Genomic DNA, 22,908 nt, shown 5'->3' with positions numbered 1-22,908 from the left:
ACGTTAACGTTGGGATGGTCGATGTGTCCTTCTCCCATTCGCGGGTTTACCCATCCAGACAGAACCAAACTCATAATGGGTTGGTTTTTAGGTCTAATATTATAGAACCAATTATAAATTGATTAGGCTCAGTTTGGTGCAAATACAAATATGTACGGTGTAAATATATATACAAAATATAAAGTGGATCCCCTTGATGGAGTTTTGATATACTTCTCACAAAGTGTTCATCGCACTTACCTTACAGTCATCTAGTCACACATCGGGAATATCTCTCCCGTATTTGTATATTATCATTCATGGAAAATAGGGCTGTTCGAAGATCCAATCTGACTAAATCGACCAACCCGGACCAACCCAACCCAAGTCGGCCGGATTTTTTCAGCACCGATCGGTTTCGGGTTATAAAAAATCATAAACTGATGATTCGGTTCGGTTTCGATTTTCATGTGTGAAAATCAAAACCGACCCGAACCGAACCGACTTAGTAGTTAGTTCCTAGTTAGTAGTTACAACCTACTTAGTTCCTACTTAACTAAGTTGTTTCTATCCTAATTACAACCTACTTAACTAAGTTGTCTCTCAAACTCTGCTCCCTCCACAACTGGATCCATGGATGAGTCACAAAACATCAAAGAAATGCTGGTTTCCTTTGGGAATGTAGAGCCAAAAATGAACACTTGAACAACAACTAAATCACCACTAAGTAGAGCCAAAACCGACACAAACCAACTCAAACCGATCATGTCGGTTTTGCTTAACACGGGGTCGGTTTCAGTTTCAATTTTAGGTAACCCGACTAAGTCGGATCAGTTGGAAAAACATCAATAAACGCACCCAACAAGACCCGTAACTAGCCCTAATAGAAAATGCTCCCAATTCTTAGCTGCGATGTGCTCTAAAGTTGGTGTGAGGGGCGTTCAACGAAGAGCAAATCCAATTTCCCCTCATTGTACAGCTCAATAAACCAAAATAATAATAATAATAATAATAATAATAATAATAATAATAATAATAATAATAATAATAATAATAATTGATTCAACTAGATTTAAATTTCACCCAGATAAAAAAGTAGGGTGCGTTCGGCGATGTGTATGATTTTGTTTTGGAAATCAAAACAATTGTCACATTAGTAAAAAGGATAAAAGAAATAGATATGTTCATTCCAAGTAATCTCTCGGTCCGTGGTAAGATGATAGAGAATGGTTCCTTAAAGGATGAAGATGAGATCGGTTTCAAGTCAGGGTTGAGGGTATGCTTAATTCTCTGGAGGAGAAAAAGGTTTAGGGTTTCAACTAGTGAATTCCAAGAATTCTTGTATCATGTGGCTTGTCTCTTACCTTTTTATTGAGGTAATTCCAAGGTTACAAGGAGAGGAGTCTAAAAGAGAAATTTTCATATTAGGAAAAGTGATCTTTATTCTTACATTAATTATTGAATAAAGTCTACTAAAATTTTGTCACGTGTCCAACGAGATCCTCTAGGAATAAAGTCTCTTTTTTCTTGAGGATTCTCATATAGTATGTGCTTGTTACACCCTTTCATGGGTTTTCTCATGGCCATGTGTTAGGGATAAGGTGTTTGCTCGGATAACGTAGTCGAGCGTCTCATTAGCCATCCTTGAGGCGCCTTGTCAATTTGTCATAGTTTGACGTGATTGTAAGACGCATAAGTCGCTTATGAATAGGTATTGCCAGCTTTGAACTTTGTCTAACATTCATCACAGCATATGCTGCTATTCTATGCTCATCGCAGGGTGCGGATGGTGTTTTGTGTCCATCACAGGATTGTGATGTCGTGTTATGCCCATTGTAGGTCTTGGATGGCACTTTATGCTTATCACAAGTCACATAAGGTATTTTATGTTCTCGCAAGTCTTAAATGGCATTTTGTGTTCATTGCAAGTGTATGAACTTACATTGCCTTTGTAAAGTGTTGTCATACCATTAATGGGGTGTCTTGGTTGCTCTAATACCTTAAACATTGTTTATCATCTTATCCAACGTGATCGTTGTATTCCCTCTGCTTGGGGTTTCTCTACTTAGTTCTTATCTAGGGCTTCTGATGATGACAAATTACATTACTTACAAATTGAAATACCACATTTTTCATTACTAGCTCATGAAATTCAAATCTCATTGAATCTATTTTTAATTCATTCCATCAATGATCAATAAAATAAAACATTTTAGTTAATTTTAATTTAATTTTTTAGTAGTAAAATGCAACATTAGAAATAATATCTCAAGATTGGATTTGACTCTAAACATCGGCGAGCCGATCTGTTTGCTGTGCAGACATATTTTTGAGATAAACATTAGTAACACCCATATAGGCATGCCAATCGGTAGGGACCCGATTTTCCCAACCCGATGGAGTTGGGGATGGAGATTAATAGGGATCTTCAATCAGGGTCAAGAATGGGGATGGGGATTAAGATCTTCACCCTACCCCTACCCCAATTATATATATATCAAAACATATTTAATACATTATTTTTATTTTAAATTTTTTATTTATTTTAATAAATTTATTTTTCAGAAAAGACTATTAATTAAAAACATTTCGAAAATTTGGTTCCTGCAAAAAACCTATTCCGATCGGGGATCGGGATGGAGCCATGGAAACAACTTTTATGCCCAGCGGAGATCGAGTCGGGGACGGGGACGGAGAATATGATCCCCTGCCATTCCTACTAGTTGATCGGAGTAGGGTAAACCGTAACCGTAGACGTATACTAAACCTGACCCGTTGATTATAGGTGTATCATATAAGGGTGGGTCGGGTAACAGTCAAAACCAAATGGAGCACGTCCCTCGTAATTCCTTGAGGCCGCGTACGCTCGCAGAGGACTGGCACCAGTAAATGGAGTCAAGCGCCAACTTTATCGTCAAGCTCTCCCACTTCATCGTCTTCTGCTTTTTCTACCTCTTTTCGGCCAGTCTTCCGGCAAACACAGCTCCTCTCTTTCCTGAAGAAGCCCTTCCGACCAAAACCGGGTACCTTCCAGTCAATTCAACCTCTAATTCCGCCATTTTCTTTGCCTTCTATGAAGCCCGAAGTCCCCTTTCAGTTCCCTCTCAAACTCCGCTCCTCGTTTGGCTCCAAGGCGGCCCCGGCTGCTCCTCCTTGCTCGGTAACTTCTTTGAGCTCGGCCCTTGGCGTTTGAATTCCGATTACAAGGATGGCGAAGACCCAATTCTCAAACCAAATCCCGGTGCTTGGAATCATAGATTCGGCCTGCTTTTCCTTGATAACCCAATTGGAACTGGGTTCAGTGTTGCCTCTACATTTGAAGAGATACCCAAGGATCAAGACACCGTTGCCAAGCATCTCTTTGTTGCACTCCATGCGTTTATCTCCTTATATCCATTGTTCAAGTCTCGCCCAATTTACATCACTGGTGAGAGTTATGCCGGAAAATATGTTCCTGCAATTGGGTACTTCATCCTTCAACAAAATTCTCTTCTGCCCGTTTCCCGCCGGTTCAACTTAAGGGGAGTTGCAATAGGGAATGGGATGACTGACCCCGTTACTCAAGTGGCCACCCATGCTGTGACTGCATACTTCTCTGGCCTGATCAATGAGAAACAGAAGAACCAGCTCGAGGAATTTAAGTCCCAAGCTGTGAGGTTGATCCAAGGGGGGAATTGGAGTGAAGCGACGAATGCACGTAATAGGGTCTTGCATTGGCTGCAAAACGTCACAGGGTTGGGCACTTTGTATGATCTGAGGAGGATGAAGCCTTATGAAACCGATGTGGTTCATGCTTTCTTGCAGATGGAAGAGGTGAAGAAGGCATTGGGCGTGGAGACATCCATAGTTTGGGAAGACTGCAGCAAGGCTGTGAAGGCAGCTTTGCACGAAGATGTGATGAAGAGTGTGAAATTCATGGTCGAAGAGTTGGTGAAGAAGAGTAAGGTTTTGCTGTACCAGGGGCAGTTCGATTTGAGAGATGGGGTAGTTTCGACGGAAGCGTGGGTGAAGGAATTGCAATGGGATGGCTTGGAGAGATTTCTAATGGCAGAAAGGAAGGTCTGGAAAGTAAACCAACAGCTTGCCGGGTACGTGCAGAAATGGGGGAGCTTGACTCATGTTGTTGTTTCAGGGGCAGGGCACCTTGTCCCTGCTGATCAGTCCTTGAGCTCTCAAGCAATGATCGAGGACTGGATTTTGGAGAGGGGATTGTTTGCAGATGGATAAAGGAGAGTTCCAACATCTAACTTCAGGGGTTCCCTTTGAAATTTCGTTATGTTCTTCTATTATGAAAATGTAGCAATTCATGCATGGGAGAGCGCTTTCTGTTTGATAGATTCAGAACTAAGCTACTATATAATCTTTTCATAATGACAATTAGTAGAATATTTTATCAGCCAAAGGGGGAGTTTATACTGTCTTACCTTTTATTGGTCTATTCAATTTCAGTATTTCTCTCAGGCTATTTATGTCACACTTAAACATATATTTAGATATCATAAATGTGGATGCTGGAATTTCTTATTGCTTGGTTCTAAAATGTGATGGTTGTTATGTTTATCAGGGTAAAATCTACAAGATGAGATATCATGGAAATTGTCTCACTGAAAGTTGGTCTAATAAACCACGGGCCTGCCATACCAATGTTACCACTTTTATGTAGCTTTTGTCTCAACCACATGGTTGTTTCTCAGCTATTGATTTACTTGGTTCAGTATTCTCCACCATCTTCTGTGAAATAGAGGAAAAAGTTCCTAATTCACCCATCCTCATGTTAAGCTAAACTTAATCACCTTCGATATGTAAGATCCGTGTCAAAAACTGATGCTGTCATAAACTCACCAGCCCACATAGGCTTTTTTTGGCATGTTTTTGGTTGCTCATCCAAAATCAGTTTAGAACTTTATACAGGTTCATGCTCAGCATTTTTCCAATTGCAACCATGTTTGACTAAATCAAAGTCACCAAATGCCATTCCTTAAACCATTTGTCAACTGAATTTGGTTGACGATATCATCATGCTTATGCCCTTTTTCTCCTTAAATTAAACTTCACCATTCAACTGATGAAAAGGAAGTGAAGGAAAGATATTATATTTTACATAGAAGAAAATTTCATATATAGGATAGACAGTTAGAGTAGCTCATTACATCCAAGCCAACAAGGCCAGTCAGCTTCTGTATCTCATGTATCTGAGTCAATACTAGTTTTCATCATGCTTTTCTATATGAAAATGAATCAAATCATGGCCAAGGTCTCACACGTAATAGACAGTTAGGAAGATCCAATTGCCAGGTAAATGAGTTTTTTTATATCCTCCCACACTTTGGCGGTTAAATTATGGTTGATTTTCATAAATGGATAACAGAAACTCCTGTTGTTTGGTTCTGAAATGTAATCAAAGTTAGGTTTATCAGGGTAAAATCTATTACCTAATACCTAATCAAAGAGGATTTGTGTTTCATTCTCCACCTCCTTTATGGAAATACAAGAGAACACTAATTTGATTACTTCATTCATTATGTTGTTTGAAAACCTGAACTCAGTAACTATTGTATTTGTAAAATCCCCTACTAGAAAACAAGTGTTTGTTAATTCCTAACTCAAATGAAACTCTAATTTGTTTCACTTGGCATTTTCAACTGACACCGAATTTGCCTAATCCAAAGACACCGCTTGCTACTGCAAAAATGGCTTATCACATCAAATTTTTGGTTGATATGGTTACACCATATACCCTTCCCCCCCCCCCAAACAGAAGAAGTCAAGTCAGTAAGTTTTATTTTACAAAGTTTGAGAGGACAGTTAGAATAATTGCCTATATTCTAATTGCCATTGTGAATCAACTTCCTCCAAATATCATATCTCTCAATCAGTCATATCCAGGTAGTTTCAACATTAAAATGCCATATTAGGCAACAAGTGTATAAAGTGATCAACTAGACTGTGACTCATTTTCTGCAAGTGAATTGAAAGAAAATATGATTACTTGTTTCTATTGCTTCCTGCCAGGTTCCATTCTACTGACAAGTTCGACAGCCACATTTATGCTTATTACAGGGCAAGAATACACTAAAGGATGATGGTTCTGGTATCTACCATAGATGCTCTGCCAATCTTGGTTGGTCTTTTGCAACTTCACCAACCGACCAGAACAGAAAGGTCAATTTGTTGATAGTAGAAGAATCCACAGTATAACCAGAAAAGAAAAAAAAAAATGAACAAGACGGAGAAGTGCTTGTGAAAAGATTCTAACTGTGAAAATATTATGTTATATGAATAAGAGAGGAGCAGTAGATGGAGTGAAGAATAGGCCTTGTCTCTTCTTCTTAAAAACTTACTTTAAAGAAGAATCGCGAGACTTCCCTAAAATATTGATTCAGAAAAAGCTCATTTTACCTGTTCATTGTCTCTCATACCTACCAATCCATATACAAAATATGTAGATCATCATCATCATCATTACCTAAGCCTTGTCCCAACTATATAGGGTTGGCTACATCAATCCTGTTTCTCCATGTATAAAATATGTAAATCAACGTATATATATGCATGTGGAGTGCAAACCTGCAACTCAATGTGTAAACTTTAATTCATAGTACAGAGTGTTTGGAGTGGTGGTGATGGAGAGTTACTACCATTCTAATGGTTTGCTAATGATCCCTCTTTTTTGTGCATGGATGGGAGTCTTGTTACTTATCGGGGTTTTTCCATCTACATCATTGCCAACCACAACGCTTTCATTTCAATGTAAGCAAGGAGAAACATCTCTCAGTCAGTCTCTCTCTCTCTCTCTCTCTCTCTCTCTCTCTCTCTCTCTCTCTCTCTCTCCAACCAAAAGGGAAGAGCTGAAATGCAATAATTTGTTTTTCAGGTAGAGTGGAAGAATGTGACCCGTCTCTGCCACACAAAGCCTCTTCTCACAATAAATGGAGAGTTTCCAGGACAGACAATTGCTGTTCACGAAGGTGACAATGTAGAAATTAGGTTACAAACAGAATTTGGCATAATACTACTATTCACTGGTGAGTATTTAATCTAGTATTTAGAATCTAATGAAAATGTAGTGGTATGACCATAATATGGCTTTGTATGTTCTTCAGCAGTACTCGAATATATTACACCAAACTTGATGCCTGTGTCGATCTGAGTGAATGAGACTCTGAGAAAGACAAAGAAGGGAGTTGGGGGCTGTGAACACCGAAGACTGATTCTTGACTAGCTTGTCCAACAAAAGAAATAGCAGAGGAAACTTTACTATCTCTGCACTTATTCCCTTATCAAACATGGAGTCTGGTTCTTTGGAAGCTATAGCCGATAAGACAATCCCAGTTCAATTTTTCTTAGTATCTAGCCTGATTTTGTTAGAGTAGGCACAGGATTCACCTTGCCTGACACAAAGTCAGAGCTGGACCCGGTCTGGTTGATTCATGCCCACTATCAATTGCACATATATGCATGGTCAAGGAAAATAATAGGGAAACTGCCCCTTTGCATGGATTGGTTCGTGGCTCATGTGCTTCTATAAGAACCTATGCCACCATGAATAAATACCATACTTGCACGCCCTTAACCATTTCCACCAACTGGACCTAAAATGATCTCATCAGTGGACAGACTGGTAGTATATATTCTCCACCCATTTAACTATTGACGATTATATTCCATAATTATCAAACTAACTGGTCATTTACATGAAAGTTTGAAATTTGCAAACCCATGTGTTATAAATAAATACTAGCGAGGGGTGCCCGTGCTCAGCATGGGCGAGTAATACCAAATAATTAAGAGTAAAAAAATGAAGAAAAAGAATAGAAATGAATTAAAAACTAAATGAATTTCTTCTATTACAAAGTACAAACATCATGTTCAGAATCATCTTTCCTTTTTGTTAGATCACCCAGAGTCACTTAGACACCTTGTCAACTATGGGATTTACCATAAAATAAACTACCGCATCAGTAAATGTAATTTAATTTATATCCTTCATTTGTTCATGCATAAATGGTAATTTTACAATCTGCTAAGAGAAAACCATGTAAGGTGTGGTGTGCATGGTTTGGTAAATTGGTACTTCAGGTTTCACAAGGGATCTTTTGAATCACGGTTAAGCATGTGACAATCAGTTTTGATTCTTTGGAAGTTAAAACTTGGAACATTCAGAAATCCCATAATCTTGCTTTATTTGAGAATTGAGAATGCTAATATAAATCCTTCTTACTTTATCAAATGTTTTTAGGTAAGATGGTTTTGAAGCCAAACTTGCAAAGATCAGGCCTATTTTTTGGTTGCCACAACAAGGACGGATAAAGCTTAACATAGACGGTGGCTTTGTTAGCTCAAATACTGCAGAATTCCAGTTGTGGTAAGAAATAGTCAGGATTCCTGTTAAGCTGTTAAGTCTGGCTCATGTCCAGGCAATTTGTTCCAACAAACTGAAGTGATCATAGCAAAAGGTATTGTCTTGGTTAAAAAGTTGGGTGTTAACAGGACAATCGTGGAGGGTGGCTGATGATAAGCAGTTTGTCAAACTCGTCAAGTGTCTACATGAAGGAGATTTTTTTCTTATTCAAGATATTTTACAATTGGTAGAAGAGATTAATATAAAATTTAGTTTTGTTAGGAGGCTTGAAACATGGCAGCTCATTTTACAACTCTGAGGGGCTTCTTGGATCAAGAACTGTTTTGTTAGGTTCCTAGATGGTTAGCGGGATGATATTGCCACATAGGATAGGCTTGGGAAGCATAGGCACAGCCAACAGGAATCATTAGTTTATGTTTTTTTCCCTTTGTTTACTTTGCTGTTGTGCTTTTGTTTCCTTTTGGTCTGTCATTGCTCGATCGTGGAAATTTGTTTTCTGTGGTCTAATGGAAATTTTAATTACTAAAATATGATATTTGATGATGGTTCTATAATTAAAATGCACATATATATAGCTTTGGGTTGAAATAAAGTACTAACCTAGATCTTATTTTACAAAGTTACCCTCATGAAAGAAATTTCTTATCCAATACAAGGAGGTATTTGATTAATTGGACTGGACAACCGTTCTTCGATTTTCATATGGCTATTGTTCAAGTGGGATGGCAATTTTTCACCCAACCCGCTGAATCCACCTAACTCACCCAATCCGTCTATTTACTTGGTGGATTGGAAATGGATTGATCACCTATTGGGTCAATTTAAATGGATTGGCTATTGTTCAAGTGGGATGGCAATTTTTCACCCAACCCGCTGAATCCACCTAACTCACCCAATCCGTCTATTTACTTGGTGGATTGGAAATGGGTTGATCACCTATTGGGTCAATTTAAATGGGTTGGGTTGTGAATAACCATTGAGTTAACCACTAAAGATATAAATATTAATTCCTTAACAATTTTTTTAATTTTCTTCATTTGAATGAAATAGTTTATAATTAATGAATTAATTTTCTATTAATTATTGACTAAAATTAATTTTTTCTTGAATCAATACACCACCCAAATTGATGTAAATTCAAATCAGTTTGACCAAAGTTCAGACCTACTCAACTTGGATAGTGTTTTACAACACTTTTCAAACCTCTCAAATTTGAAAATGTTGCTTTTCAGACGTCAAAGGTGTTTGGAAGTGTATTTGAATTTGGGTCTGAAAATTATTTTCAAATCTAAAATAATAAAACATGGGCCAGGCGCTAAACGCATTTAGATGCATTTCAAACATGGCCAAAAGTCCAAAATACCCTTGAAAATGTTGTTCCTACCTTCTCTCTCTCTCTCTCCCTTTATTCTTCTTCTCGCGCCACTACAACTCCTTCGACAAACTAGCAACAACAAGTTCCGTCCTCTCCCTCCCTCCCTCCCTCTCTCTAAAAATAGTTGTCTCGTTTCAGATTTCAAACACTTTTAATATCTTTGTAACTTTTTAGATTTCAGATCTATCAAACGCCTCCTTGGTCTAAATATGAACGGACCCGATCACCTCAGTTCGGTTCATTTGGGTCTACCAGCCCAATCTGAACCAAACCCAACACAAGACAAGCCAATCTTGGTCGACCCAAATCCAAAACGAGGCCTGACAAGATGGTTCGACCCAAACCCCAATTTGACCCAAAATCCACCCTCGCTTGCTTTGACCCTATTTGGATCGTCTGGTCTGACTCGTATCTATACAACCCGACACAAATCCAAACCTGTCCAATTTACTTCTCTTGACCCACTTTGAAAAGGCAATTTAATTCCAAACCCGTGCACAAACCTGATATGGGCTGATCCAAGTCAATACACCATTGATTGAATCAGACTAGTCCAGTCTAACCGAATTGATTTGAATCCAAACGATTCAACCACTCTTGATGTGATTAGCTCGAAGACAATCCAATTAGATAGTTCAAGTTGGTCTGACCAGTTTGAACCTAAGTGGTTCGATCAAACCCGAAACCTGCACATAGCCAAATGGCTTCCCGCTTGTGTAAAAATAACATGCATATAATGTGATTTGAACCTTCACCACTAGTGTAATTAGCAATTACTATTACCATCAAGCCATGCCCAACTTATTTGTGAAGTGGAAGTTTTTTGTTTTAAGTACATAAATGTAAATTTAATGGGTTTGGGCGGGTTAGATTAGGTCAAAGCGGGTTTAGGTTGAATCCAACTCATTTAATTTTATATAATTGGATCATTAATGGGTTGGTGGATTAGATGGATTGGGTTAAAACTCAACCCAAACCAAACCCAATCCAACCCGCCCAATTGCCATCGTTAAGTTCAGGTCATGTCCAATTTCTTCAACACCACCACAATGGCAATACATGGATACAATCTTTAATAAACTAACCATGAATATCCAACGTTATTCCAACAAAAGGAATACCAAAGTGATATAGAAATATCAAAAAGTCCAAGTGATATAGAATGGATACATGTGTCAAGGACATGAGTTACAGGACATCACACATCACTTACTCTTCAAAGCTTCACCAACAACCTTTGCAATTGTATTGACTGCCTTATCCTCAGCTTCTATCTTGGGTTGATCCATTTGATTGTAGGTGCTTTTATTCAATCTTGGGGTGATCTCCACCATCAATCACATGCAATTTATTGATGGATTTCATCTTCTTGCAAACTGTAGACAGCTTATCTAGTGGACAGAGCTCATCTTTGCTACCCTCCATCAAACAATTGGCGTAAGTAGGCACAGAAGACTATGAAAATGGATAATAAAAATAAATGGATAAGGGGAATTGCAGCGCCATTTCAGCAGAAAAGGTTTGCAGTGGCACTGAATTAGACATACAAGGCATCTCCCATTAATTTGTGAGAAGACTACTAACAGCCCAAATGCATGAGACACGTGCAGGATGCATGCTTAAATTGTCATTATCTAAAATGCTTGGATACCAAGAATAAACTAATGGCTAACACATATATAACCATCAAATATACGGGCCCACAAACATTAAGTACACATGCAGGATACAGGATAGGGCCATTGCCCAGTGAGGGTCCTGGCAAGCCAGGGTTTTGAAGTGGTAGAATAGATATGGACCTAACCTTTGGCATCTACTTGCAGGGTACCACATGCAGGGTTAAATGGTCAGAGCCTAAAATGACTCCAAGATTCAGCTATCACATATAAGCATCCAATACAGATTAATATACTAACCATGTGTTACAGTCTCACAAATGCAGAAGGCATACGACTTTTTCATCAGGGTAGAGTTCTGGTGTATGAGGCATCATAAGTTTTCCATTAAAATAAAATTAGGAAAACCCCTTTTTTTAGCAACTGTGTGAGACTTCTGGGGATCCATTTAAGAAGCTAACTTAACTTGGTAGAGGTAGCCATGGATCCATCTAAAAGTATATCTACGTGTAGAATTTTTTTTATCAGTACCTCTATGCATATGTTGTTGCTTCTTAATGGGCTTGTCCTTATTCTCAATGAGTTTAAAGAGGTTGAGGCACAGAGGTTTAGTCCATAGGTCCTTTCTTTTGGGTGTACGGTGTAGTACACTGTAACGCTTATATCTGCTAGGCCTTTTTTGTACATCATGACACACACTTTGATTACTCATTAAAAAAAGTTAAACCATCAGTTGGAAAGAGGCACAAAATGCATGACAATATTTAGCAACTAGAAGTGCATTTTCCTTGTAATTTAACCACTCTCATTATGACCTTTCTTACAACCTATTTCTGTATCCAGGGACCTCAATTTCTTTAAGTTCTTAATGTATAGTTGCATACACTACGATATTTTCTACAAAACAATAAACTTATACATATTAACAAACATTAGAACCAAATGTCAAATGAAAGCATAAGCAATTATAGCAGATTATTGAAAGAAAAAAAAAATAATGGAAAGCAATGCTAGTAGTTTAGGTATAACTTTTGTTTAACTGAAAACGTTCTTTAAAGAGCTCCATAATGATGAGATATGTTTGACCCCTTCACTTGAAGAATAGCTTGAGTGAAGCCAGCTTTTCAATAAGCATTCATTCTGTATCATTGCCATTGCACAACATCAAGCCAATGCACAAAAAAAAAAAAAAAAAAGATAGAAACATATATAAGGTGTAAGCTAAGAAAAAAAATCCTTATTACCAATTATAAAGTTATGGATCAAATAAACAATCAAAATTGAGGTACATGTTGTTGGAATCATGGTTCAAAGTATCAATATGCCTCTGCATATCGGCACTTTGAACCACGCAGAAATATGTTTTTTCTTATTTTTTTTTTCAAAATTTGGCTTTTGGGTAGTTTAATATCCATGTTTTTCATTAGAAAATAGTGGGTCCCGAAACACCTGTAAATAGGCGCATCGGGGCCCAAAAGATGCGATACGTTACGCTTGATACGAGGCACATTATATCGATTTTTTGAACCTTGGTTGGAATTATAAAGTGCCAAAATTGTAAGCAGATTCAGAATTGATCTTTTCTTTTCTTTGATAAGCAGATTCTGAATTGATTCTCACAATCATATGATCATATCTAGTCATTGGGTTGATCCATTTAACCAATGCTTTAGATTCTTTTACATAAAAAAAAAGAAGAAATAATTATCAAATTTGATTCCAGCTTTATCCGGGTTTATAGTGTTCCTCTACTGATTCTAGCTTCTTATTCTGAAAAAGTCAAAAAGAAACATTTTTAAAATGAAGATGCCTCATCTACTTAGGATTTTAGATATAAAGTTTTAATCGCAAGACAATGGAACTGGAATAGATGATTCCACATCACTGTTTGCTGGTTCAAATATTCTTGTATCAGTTTTGAATCTATGAATAAAATTAAAAAAAAAAAAAAAACTAGCTAAAAGACAAAGGAACAATTCATTTAGTTCATCCACTAATCCTTATCGTTCTTCTGATGGGCATGCTCATAGGGTGGCTTGCTATAACACAAAAGCCAAGCTACTTGAGAAAAAGTGATAAACATGGGTCTCCACAAGATGGTTCTTATGTTTAGGTATTATAAGTAATACAAGGTTCAATCATATTCCGAACAATGGAAAGGGTCATGTTACCATGTATATAGGGACATCCACATGCTTAGGTATTTCATACAGGTTAGCATGTAAGAACTGCGGATCACATTGTTTGGTTTTAATTAAAAAGAAATCATTCCGACAATATAATAAGACATACCCTTTGTTGCAGCGCTGAATACTCTTAACCACCTCATTAACTCCTCTCGAAGCTGAAAAAAATGGAGAGATAAAACAGAACAATGACAACTCACAACAAATAACCAAGGAAAGTAGAACTCTCAGTTAACAGATTAAGAATAATTCCGAAAAACTAAAACCTGATATCAATGTAGCTCCAAAGGGAAATTATATACTCAATGAATCATTGTTACATCAGATTGGAAATGTATAAACCAAGAAAACAAAAGCTTACATGTCAGAAAAAAAAAAAGAAAAGAAAAGAAATAGAAAGAAAGCGAAAAAACTTTAATTGACAACACAAAAAACAACTAATGGAAACATTTTAGGGTTTCTCACCAAGAGAAAGGCAAAGAAGAGAGAGCCGAAACTACTGTGATTGCTGGTTAGGGCTTCAAGCAATAGAAACTTCACACGAGAGAGAGATGGCCTCGAGTAGTGATCCATGTCCTTATCGTCCAAGGAGAAGTTTGAGAAGTCTGAAAAGAACCGAACACAGGTAAAGTAAAAAAAAAAAAAAAAAAAACTAAACAGAGAGAGAAAGGCTTTGAGGGAGAGGGAGCTAGCAAGGAGTCTGGCTCGAGATAGAGGTGAGATGGGAGGCGAGGAGGGAGAGGAACGAGAGAGAGAGAGAGAGAGAGAGAGAGAGACAGACAGACAGACAGACAGACAGACTGCACCCTCTGAAGTAGGAATTTCTATTTTAAAACCCCATGTTGTTGGTACACCTGTCAGCCACAGCCAGATTTGACCATAGTAAAATTAAGTAACACTTTTTGGGATTCGGTCAGCAACTGGTCATTACTGAAATGTTCCTGTTCCAATTTTGGAATCAGTTGGATCGGTACTATGGATATATAGTTAATTAGGGAATCAAGCAACATAAATGCCGGGGTATATACCTTGACAACTTTTATTTTTTGGGTTTTCAATTTCATAGAATAATCATAAAGTAATTTACGACAATTACATTTTTTTTAATTGTAAGTGCTGTATCTGTTATTGTTAACCAGGAATGGAATAAAGCAGTTAGAAATGGGCGTGTGATGTCAGTGTGAGGCGCCCTGTGTGAGAGTAGATCGGTCTCCATGATGGATATGTTGTGGGATGTTGTGGGAGAAATCTTTATGAGGGGATGATTTAAAATCTCAACTTACGTATGTACGTGATTCTTCATTTAGGGTGCCTTCATCATCTCAGCTATATATATCATTGCCTCGCTTTCCTTATATATATCCATTCTTAACACCAATCCAAGCAGAGATCCTATAATGTTTTTTTATAAGAGATTAAAATTTTATTTAAGGCTCGTAAGCATGAAAAGTGAGCTTTATGATCTGCGAGTGGGAGTTGCCACTTTCTGTGAGAAAATGCTAAAAGTTAATAATAAATTTATATATCCAGTCCGCCCTTCCCAAGACCTGGATAATCAATCTAACATTTGGAAATACCCTCTTAATTATGTGGTTTTGGGTCGCCTGAATTAAAATTCGACTTTCAATGGAAAGGGTGATCTGAATTCGTTCTTGAAATTTATATCGTATTTGTTAGTAAAATTGGTTTGAATGTAATTTTTTCTTTTATTATTCAAGTATTGGTACAAATTTCATAGTTCATATAAATTATTGTCAGATCATTTTATTAGTAAGGTCGACCATGATACCAAAAAAGAAGACATGATACTGGAAAAAAAACTAGTAACCGTAACCTGGGCTAGTTAGGGTGGCATTAAGGATGGAGATTTTTCTAACCTACCCAGTGGGTACCTGCTCCCACTCACCCTGTCAGAGCGGTTTTTTCTTTTTTCTTTTTTTTTTCCTTAGCTATATTTGGTTTGAAGGAAAATGTAGGGAAAAGAAAGGAAAGTTAGGAAAACCTATACAAGATTTGTGAAGGTTTCCTTAACTCTTCTTTCCTTTCCCTACTTTTTCCTTCAAATCAAACATATATAGCATTAAGAATGGGTTTTGAGATTCTACGACCTGTACAGGTACGGGTAAGGTACAGTATTAGGGTAAACCCAATCCTCCCTTACCCGTGTATTGTTGGAAAGCATATAAATTTTATATATTAAGTAATGATTTTAATAATATTTTGATTTTTATGTAAAGGATATTTGATAGTTTATGTGTCTTTTATTATTTTACATGTTTTAATCAAATGATTGAAAATCTTGTTTTTTTGTGTTGTTTTAATTATTTATTGCTTATATATAACAAAAAAAAAATAGAAATTAGATGCAGGTTCTAAACTGAACCCTCCCTACCTACCCTTGAATGCAGAGAGGATAGAGTCAGGGAGGGTTTTAGGGAAGCGGATACAAGTTGGGAGATTTAGGGAGACAAGTAGGGCCTAGAATTTACAACACCCTCCCCAAACCTGCCACATTATCCCTAAGTGATATGTTCTCAACACATTTGAACTAAGGCTGGATTAGCCAGACCCAATATAACTTTGGCTCCAACTTGGATTGGGTTGGATTGGATTAAAATTTGTACTAGGGTTAGAGTTGAAAACATGAAACAAAATTAAGTTCAGGTTGGATTAAGATTGAGGCCTTTTGGCCAACCTAACAGAACCCAAATCTGATTTAACTTTATATTTGTATATATAAATATTATATAATTATGTATTTATGTATGTAAACACTATGTATGCAACTATGCATTTATAAATGTATGAATATGTATGTATGTCAACAATTTTAAATTTTAAAGGCAAAGTGTTTTTAAAGCATGATAATTATATTGTTTTATATGTAATAATACTAAAAACTGAATTAATCTCAACCCTTGAGATTAATAAATAAGAAGATTTGACAAATGAAATTAAAAATTTAACTAACTCGAACCCAACCTGAGTGCAATCCTAATTCAATCCGAAGTTAACATTGACCTTACCTGCCTAATTTACACCCCTAACTAAAATCCTACGTTGATGTAGTTCGACTTTCGAACCCAACCAAAATTTGCTGATGCAATCCAGTTAAAATTTTACTTTCCTCTCATTTCCAGGCCATCAAAACAACTGAATATCAGGATTCCCAAGTCCCAACCAATCGTTAGGGATGCAAATGGATTCGACCCAATTGGATGATACTTAGATCCAAATTTGATTCTTTAATAGAATCTTATCCATTGGAGTTATATGGAATTTGAAAATGGCATACCAATACATTGAAGAAACGGCATCGATTCCAAACATTACCTAAAATATCCCATGATCTGAACATGTAAAAACAAATAATCGATTTCCATTAAACTCCAAACCATCAAATCCTACGACCCAGGCCACCATTTTTTATCCTCAAGCATTTAGTCTTGATCGGATACAATAAGGTCAATTAACCCATTAACAGCATATAACATTAAATATCCATTGTACATATTTAATCAAATATAAGATACTTCCATCAAATATCCACTACATATTAAATATCACTGTTTGGGTGATGGTTGAGCTGGTCAAGATATTACATAGTAACTTTTATGGTTATTCTTTTTCTCTAGTTACATCAACATCATGTGTAATGGAAGAGCACGACTAAGAAGGGATGTCCTACATAGACAATGAAGTAGATTTTACCAGGGAAGAGGAAACCTCCGAAAGACCTCCGCAAACGACCTCATCCCGACAACCATAGAAGCCCTATCAATTTAGGACATTGACACTCAACTATAAATAGGTATTTCCTGCTTGAGGTAAGGGACTTTTGAAAGAACACTCTTTGAATACCTCTCTACACTACCCCTTCATTTCAGACCAACATTATTTCAATCTACTCAGCCCGGCCGCCTCTTTCTCTACCCAAATAACTTGAGCGTCAGAATACCTACTCGGAGAATAACTCCTTGGGCCTTTGACCATTCTCCTGGTTGCAGATCGTAGTGTGTGGCTTCGTCCAGTTGGCAGGATTATCTAATTGTGACCTCGACTCGGAACACCTCAAATCGGATAGCATCAGATTGGCGCCATCTATGAGAAACACACAAAAAGTCATTTTCCAAACACTTTTCCGCACACTTAAAACAACCATGCCTAAAAACACATCCGACTGCGCCGGAGCCCTTCCCCATCACGGGGATCTTGCTCACTTCGTAACTCTCTATCTCAGGAGCCCAAACATTAGGCTACGGTTGACCTCGCGCAATTCCAAGCCATGCAACAAAAAGTCGACCACATCCTAGCTAAGATGGAGATGCTGGGGCAACTAGCTCACCCTCCCCAAGTTACATGCCCTGTTACGTAGGCGCCTACTATAGTCAATCCTCGCACCCAGGACCCCAAAAGGCACCATGCAAACAGGCACAGGGCCTAGTCCTGCCGCAAACGACTGCAGCCATCTAGAGGATCTAACTCCCTAGCCTAGCCTCGCACACACGATGCCCATAGTAAATCCCACCACTTCGCCTAGGTGCCAACAAAATAACGGCTTGACCAACATCTGCAACAACCTCCAATCTCAATAGCTAAATCTATCTCGATCCAAGATCGACCTACAATCCCAAAAGGGGAAAAGTCTATGAATGGGGTCCCAGCCAACAAAGACATCAAAATCAGAGAACTAAGAGAGCGCTTGGCCGAACTAAAGCACAACCAAGCGGATAGAAGTGTTGCCCCTTCGAAAGCTCAACCAATAGAGTAGCACCACGGTCAATAGCCCGTCTTCATCCAAGAGATCGTCAATGAACTCCTCCCAGCCAGATGGCAACCTTCTCAGTTTGAGAAGTACAATGGGTCATCGGACCCCAACCACCACATTGAGGGGTTCAAGGCAATATATGCTACACGACTCCTTCGAAGGCCTCATGTGCAAAGCCTTCATTGTCACCCTCCATGGAGTCATAAGAACCTGATACGCCTCCCTTCCTTCACGGTCCATATCCTCTTGGGAGCAGTTACAGACGTAGTTCCTAGCACAATTCACCACCAGCCAAAGGCACTAGAAGACATCGGCCAGCCTCATGCAAGTGCGACAAAGGAAATGAGAGACCTCGAGAGAACATTTGACAAGGTTCAAGGCCAAGGCCCTCCAGGTCCAAGCTCTAAACCAATCAATAGCTATGACCGCCATCATGAGCGGACTACGCTCCTCGATGTTCAGCTTCTCTTTGCAAAAGAACTCTCCGCCCAACCCTGGCCACGCTCATGAAGCACGCACAAAAGTATATGAATGTCAAAGAGGCCCAAGCTACACAGGGAGGATGAAGACCGGCACAACCGGAAACGCATAGACCACGACGGTTGAAGACCAGACCGAGAAACCAAGAGGCTAGATCGCCGACCTAACCACAAATTGAGGACCCCGTCGTCAACGTTTCATTGCTTCACTCTGCCCAACGCTTCGTGAAACCACATACTGATACTAATCTATGACCGCAGCTTCGTCAAGTGGCACAAGAAGATGAAAACCCAAAACTATAGGAGAAACTGAGACAAGTTCTATGACTTCCACTACAACCATGGCTATAACATCTAGAGCTGCCATGACCTCTGCCACCACTTGGAAGACCTTGTCCAACGTGGATATGTTTGTTGATTCATCGACATCAAAAGAACACAAGCCTAGGGAAGAATAGCACCACACCACGCCGACGAGTCCCTAGCTCGAGCTCCCCAAGGTGGGATGACCCTTAAAAGGGGAAACTAGGCCGAAAGATCTACCCAAGGAGCAGGAGTGCCAGAACTATAATGTTGACAACCATCGGCACGGAACAATAACAGTGATCAGACTATACAAATTCAATAAATAAAGAATCCTCTTCAAGCACGAATGACCAAACGCCCGCGTACAGTCCAACTAAACTCCAACAGTTGAACTCTACATTGACCAATGATCGCAGCACAAAGACAACCCCACAAAAGACCCTACCGACCACAAGTGGTCGAGGCCAAAACAAGCCTCCGACGAGCACTGCGAGAACAACGTCCCTGTCACATATGGAAAAAGGACGACCATCGAACTCCACACACCCATCCAACTAGTAGTCTGAGCATACCTAATCGAGGACCATGGCTAGCTCAACCAAAGAATGTGCAACTCTCCAAAACCAAGTGCCACCGAGCTCCTCGACAATATTGAGAGCTTGGAAGCACCTTGGCCAGCATAAGACCGAGGCTAAGCCAGAGACCTCGATCAGCATAAGATCAAGGCCACTAAGCCAGGGACCCCAATCAGCATAAGATCGAGGCCACCTAGCCAGAGACCTCAGCCAGCAAAGACCAATGGCCTTGGCCAGAATATGATTGAGGCCATTAAGCCGAGACCTTGACTAGCGTAAGACTGAGGCCACCACACCAGAGACCTCAGCCAGTAAGGATTGAAGACCTCCGACTATGCTTAAGTACAAAAGCACGGCCTACACTCCTTACCGACCTACCTAATTCCAAAGCGCAACAACTTAGGAAAAGAATAAAATAACATAGAAAGTTTTAGGTAGAAAGGCTAAATTTCCATTAATGAAAAAGTTGATACATTGATTTAAGCTCAGCATGTTGAATTGTATACAGAAAAAGAGAAAAAAGAGGACATCAACTGTGCTAGGGGATCCTCGGCTCGCTCCCGGGCATTTGCTATAGCGGCATTCTCATTAGGCTCTTCGGCATCAAACGAGTTGAACCCCTGAACAACTTTGGCCACCTCCGGGAAGTGACACATCACCCTCTGCTAACAGAGAGCGAACCCCTCTTGCTAGGAGTTAGTAGCATAGTCATCCATCTCGTTTTGATGGGCCTTCGAAGCCCTATACTCGGAGACGCCATCTTCCTTCACCCGAGCAATCTTTGCCTTGGCCTCCTCAAGCCCCCTCCTTAATGCATCACGTGCCTCCTTGAGATCATGAATGCTGCCCTTTAGCTTATGGATAGTGTCATCTCTCTCCTTGACGCCGCACTTTAGCTTGGCTAACTTTGCCTTCATCTGAGCATTCTCTACCTTTCACGACTCATAAAATCGTTGCAACCCGCAAAGGCGATCGACAAGGTTGACGAACGGACAAACAGATTGCAAGACATCGGACAGTTAGCACAAGATGAAAACATAAACAAGGAACATCAAGTAAAGCCGAACTCACTGCCATTAGTTGATGAAGAGTCGTGCTCTCCAGGAAGCTGCTAATGTGACTACTAGCTTCCTTCCTGATGTCGGGGAGCATCACACCCGGCAAGTTTCTTGGCCACCCCTTCCATCTCAAGGGTGTCCTTCAGTTGAACCGACCACTACGGCATGTACACACTAGTAGAACCCTCAACTGTAGCGTGTTATATAGCATCCCCCCTCTGCAATGAAAACCACCTTAGTTGAGTTGTAGCCTCCTCGAAGTCAACCACCCTGACCTCCTTTGTTGACCTCAGTCTCTTCCCCTACTGAGGTGCACATTCCATTGAGCGCCATTGAAGCTCTGTTCCCCCAAGGTGTGTGCCCGAAGTCCCAGCTGCTTGCGCCTTCCTTGCTATTGTGGGCTTCGTACGCCAAGCTCTCTCCTCAGCACTAGCCATATTCGAGTTACACAATTCACCTCAGAGTTAGACAAGCTCACAAAAAAAAGAAAAGAAAAAGAAAGACCATGCAACCCATGGACCAGACTGGGGTTGATAGGCCGAAGGGCACATCAGCCCAGTCATGGTTAGCAATCAGGATGATGTGTATTCCCCAATATGCACATACACTATCCTCCTCATAGTAGCTAACTCCTCCTTCAACAACTCGGTCTGGGAGGTTCCCTTATCCTTCGTCCTTGGAATGGATAGGGCGAGGGAGAATGGCCAACCTCCTCAGCACTTCACAAAGAAAACACCCTCCTTCCAGTGCTTAATGGATAGCAGAGTAGCCGACCAGGTACCAAAACGAGTTCGACGTCAACTAAATAGGCAAGACCCAATACCACCTTAACACAACCACTACCCCGAGATCTAAAGGGAACCTAAGGTTGGCTATCAAACTGTGTACATATACACAAATCTCTCCAGGATGGGCTGAAGTGGCCCTCTCCTCAATCCTAGGACGCCTAAGTTCATACTCTTCGAGAATACGATACACTTCCCGGATCCGAACCAGGTCGGCAAGGGAAAGGCTACACGAAGCCAAGGCAAACCGCTCTTTAGTCTCCACATTGGCCTCGACTGCCTCATTGGCATCAGTCTCTCGGACCTCAGTACCGCCCTTGCCACTAACCTCGGCTACATTGGCATCGGTCTCCGGTGCCCTAACCTCATTCACTTCGTGCCAATGACTACCCCTGCTCTCACCCCCGAAGTATACCCTGTGGAAAGGGAAGACATGGAAGATGAAGTGAAAGACATGTTGCAGAAGAAAAAAATGTTCGATACACCTAAGATATCAAGCAAGGGACTTCAGACAAACTCTAAGGCATAGACTCTTTTCAAATGACAAAGTGAAATGGCTCACCTACCCCCTTTTTATAAAGGCAGCCAACGGCTCAAATCAAACCAGATCAATGACACTGATTCGATGTTGCCCTTCACATGTGCGTGACCTCGGGAAGACAAAGCAATGTGTCTACTGACCCACCTCGGAAATGGCATGAGTGTTGAACCGGTCGGTTCGCCCAGCAAACTAGCCTAACTCTAGGCCAGTCAACTCAAAGAAATTAAACTTCCTCAATTGAAGACCGTAGAGCTCTTCCATGCCTAGTCGCGGTTGAGCACTACACTCCTCGACTTTGGAAATGGGGGAATGGTGTTCAATTGATGGTTGAGTTGGCCAAGGATGTCACGTGGCAACCTCCGCGGCCATCCTCTCTCTTAAGCTACATCAACACCACGTGTAACGGAAGAGCACAACTAAGGAGTGCCCTGCATGGACAAGGAAGCAGACTTCGTTGGGGAAGAGGAAACCTCCCGAAGACCTTGACGGATGACCCCATCCCCACAACCCCGGAAGCCCTATCCATCTAGGAAACGAACACTCAACTATAAATAGGTACTCCTTGCTCGAGGTAAAGGACTTTAGAAGAACTCTTTTTGAATACTTCTCTGCACTACCTCTTCAGCCCGAACTAGCATTGTTTCAACCTTTTCGGCCCGACCACCTCTTTCTCTACTGAACTGACATGAGTGTCGGAATACCTACCCGGGGAATAACTCCTTGGGCCTTTAACCTTTCTCCTAATTGCAGATCTTAGTGCATGGCTTCATCCTTCCACCTCGGCCTCGCCCAATTGAAAAAATTATCTAATTGTGTCATCGATTCAGAACATCTTGGATCGGATAGCATCACCTCCAAGATGAGAACAATTCAATGTT

At 39.9% G+C, this 22,908-nt stretch overlaps 1 long non-coding RNA gene and 1 pseudogene across 2 annotated transcripts; one reads left to right on the top strand and one right to left on the bottom strand.

The window, feature by feature from the left end:
• The first annotated feature begins 2,617 nt into the window (after positions 1-2,617).
• On the top strand, positions 2,618-4,381 carry LOC148863831 (serine carboxypeptidase-like 50 pseudogene; annotated as a pseudogene). The gene has a single exon (XR_016109167.1). The product of XR_016109167.1 is annotated as a serine carboxypeptidase-like 50 pseudogene (transcript).
• A 6,385-nt stretch (positions 4,382-10,766) lies between these two features.
• On the bottom strand, positions 10,767-14,303 carry LOC148863830 (uncharacterized). The gene is made up of 3 exons (XR_016110397.1): positions 13,984-14,303; positions 13,625-13,676; positions 10,767-12,472 (listed from the first exon to the last, which is right to left on the bottom strand). It is a non-coding gene; the product is annotated as an uncharacterized LOC148863830 (long non-coding RNA).
• Between the last annotated feature and the right edge of the window lie 8,605 nt (positions 14,304-22,908).

The sequence above is a fragment of the Nelumbo lutea genome, chromosome 3 (genome assembly GCF_056320005.1).
Source record: "Nelumbo lutea isolate HS-2025 chromosome 3, American lotus-T2T, whole genome shotgun sequence".
Lineage (NCBI taxonomy): Eukaryota > Viridiplantae > Streptophyta > Magnoliopsida > Proteales > Nelumbonaceae > Nelumbo > Nelumbo lutea.
Note: the sequence above shows the minus strand (reverse complement) of the source record. Positions and strands in the feature narration are given on the sequence as shown.